The 3,146-nt window shown below is 40.6% G+C and overlaps 1 protein-coding gene across 3 annotated transcripts in view; it reads left to right on the forward strand.

Annotated features, from left to right (window-relative positions):
* The first annotated feature begins 380 nt into the window (after nucleotides 1–380).
* Nucleotides 381–3,146, forward strand: part of carmil3 (capping protein regulator and myosin 1 linker 3) — a 51,601-nt gene continuing 48,835 nt past the window's right edge. For all 3 annotated transcript variants that reach the window (XM_031559563.2, XM_031559564.2, XM_031559565.2), the window contains exon 1: nucleotides 381–468. The gene's annotated coding sequence lies outside the window, so the exon portion shown is untranslated. The remainder of the gene's footprint in view (nucleotides 469–3,146) is intronic.

Consider the following 3,146-nt stretch of genomic DNA (forward strand, 5'->3'; position numbering starts at 1 on the left):
AACAAAATGACTTTAAACAAAACAAGATTAAATGTCAAAATGTAGCGTAAGAGTATTACCTCTAGCAACACCTCTACCTCACAGTCCTTCTTTCTCAACCACGCAAGGGAACGGCGCTATCCTCTTAAAAAGGCCTACCTATTACCACTAATTGGCCTAATAGGGCTGACCTATGAATATGGGGAAACATAGCACATCTTGCTCACTATTAACAAAACTAATTTCATTCATGAAATGTATATCCAATAACATATGTATTGTTATCATATCAAACACCACTTAACCCAATAGCAAATAACCCCACAATGCATAGTAATTACCTAAATGAAATGTGGACAAAGCAAACACCCCTGTACCAAAATGTCCCGCTCCCTCCCCTAGTGGTACCTTGTAAAGGTAGTAAGTACCCCAATGCGAAGCGCGCCTTCGCGTTAGGACCAGTATGGGGAAGTGAGAGCACCAGGAAGAGTGAGTATGTATGTTTAACCGGTTTATGGACGCTATAGAAATGCAAATGGAATTGATGATGAGAAAGTGGGTACCCAGTATAAATCAGTATAATTTAGAGACGGCAGAGGTGTAGGAAAATGTCACAATGTATTAACTATATTTATCGCAGCAGACCAAACAATGCGTCTGTCCGCGCATAAACACCAAACCAGTGGCAAACACCCGACACCAATACACCCTCACACCGTGTAGCTAACAAGCACCACAAACCCACAAACACCAAACAATACTTTCAAGAAGTTCATTGAAGTCCATATATCGCGATCACAGGGGAGACGCTGTGTATGTGTGGCTGCGTGCGCGTGTGTGAGAATGAATAAAGTCTGTCGTCTCCTACTCCCGCACTCGCGGTAAAGCGAGCAACAGTCTACAAAGTTCACAACAGTGAGAAGGGAAATCAACACAGCCACAGCCAATCAACAATGTTGCTTCGGGAGCACTGAAGTAAGGGGTGTATTTGATCCTTGCGCTTTAGGAGCATTCAGTATCGTCACCTGGGTAACCTCTGACCCATTTTCACGGGTTTGTCCCTTTTAATCCCAGAATGCCTTCTGCCGGCTGGGACAGCAGCATCCCTAACCCTCCTTTTCCATTTACTTAAAGACCTAAGAAGAACTTTCCCTATCGCCTTCTGAAGGGCCAGTCCTCAAAAATCACACTGTCATGGAGTTACCAAACAGCAGATAGCAGTTATTCAATCATGTCTATAGACCAAACTGCAGACATCTGGGATGCCAGGAGATCATTAGGGGAAGAGCTTAGGGGATTTGGTGGGATAACCTGGACATGGTGACCTTAAGGGACAACTTGGGGATATGTGCTTGAGACATTGACTTTTGTCCCATACCCTAATCCGGATGCTTAACCCTCAAAGATTACCCCACTTTAGGCCACCTTCGTTTGATTCTTGGTTCTGGTTGCATCCATTCAAATTTGTGTTATACATTATCCAGGGAGGATGTATTTCAGGGGCTGAAGGTCTGAGTTGGAGGAAGTGTTCCTTAAAACACTGGAGATTTTTCTCAGATTCAGAATCTGGGTAGCGTGGCTCTACTGCATGCAAGAGAAATAAATTTACAGTGAAGCTCAACAGGTACATTTAAAGCCAAAATCGAGTTGATACACACCTGTTCTTGAATTATGTGACAAGGTGCTGGCAATGGCATGCAATGTGTTGTTGGTTCATTTGAGGCAGATCAAATGAACACAAGTACCATAAGTGGACTATAGATTTGTCTGAATTGATTCTTCTAAAGTTGTGATGGCATTGGCAGGTGTTTGAATTTCTAAGAACTAGAGCTGCTAGAGGAGATTAGTGACTAAGAGGAACTGAAGAGTTCCTGAGAGCTAATATCTTAGACATGGATCATAGACAGATAGGGCAGAGGTCAGCAAGGAAGAAAATTCACACTACATGATGCACGGTTGATCTTACGATTAAAAGCTAACGGCTCTCCATAAGTGTTGAGCAACCAGAAAACTGAAATGACAACATTTAAAAAAAATCATTGTTACATTCACTATGCACAACTGAACAAATTTGACGTCAAGAAATGATGAAACAATTTTAATTTTCTTCCCTTCCTTTTTCTTCCTACAATGCAAAGATCATAGGTAAATATTCTCTATACAGATCTCTCAAGTGTAATCTATGTCAGTGAGTCAGTGTATGTTGTGTCTTTTTCATCACTTTTAACTATCATGTTCATAGAGACCATGACAACAAAGAATATTAATGAAAGTGTGTGCTTTTTGATTTTAGACTGAATAACATGATGTACGTGCACAGCAGACACAGTCCAAGTGAACCGCAGATCTTGACTGCTTCGTTGTGTTTGTACATTCAACCACAATAGCAGACATGTCAGCCAGATACTGTAGTTGCAGATAGTGTATGCAAATAAAAGTAGTTAGTGAGAGGTATATCAGTGAGATCCATCTCACCAGAGCTGCTGAGAAAAGAGTGACTTGAAGTGGTCATGCACTGGTGTTGACCTGCAGACATTTGGGTGATCAAAGTGAACTATTTCTATTTTCCATGCCCATGAAATTAGCACTGAATTATACTGTTTACCGAAATAACATGCCAAAATAGTGTTGACTTGTTATTATAACAAGGCCTCATTACATTTCAGTGGCAGAGAGTACCAGATTTTAATCATGTACTTATCCACATGTAATTAACACCGTGCTGCTTTGGTACCTTGACAGTTCTGAAGGAACTCCTAACAGCTGAAGCAGTTATCTACAGCAGTAATACACAGGTTTGTGGTCCCAGCATATAAAAAAGTAGTAGATGTATTTAGTCTGGTCTGCTGCGCAAGAGTACCAGTTAGTTTAGGGAAAAATATTTCCCTGTCAGGTTTTATTTTCTAATAATAATCTCCATAACTGCTTACATTTAAGTGTGCTCACATCTGATATCATTATATATTGGTGCATCAGGTTATATATGTCTAATCTTTAAATGTTCATATGAAAATGCAGCCCATGAGGGAGAGGTAGGTCAATGTGAGGCACGGTGTCATATTATTGTGTGTTTACCTTCTGCTACCACGTGAGGGCACTACACTATTAAACATATGAGAAGATAGCAAGGTGAAATGTAGTCCATTCCTTTTACATTACACAATGTA

This window comes from Clupea harengus, chromosome 22 (genome assembly GCF_900700415.2).
Source record: "Clupea harengus chromosome 22, Ch_v2.0.2, whole genome shotgun sequence".
Classification (NCBI taxonomy): domain Eukaryota; kingdom Metazoa; phylum Chordata; class Actinopteri; order Clupeiformes; family Clupeidae; genus Clupea; species Clupea harengus.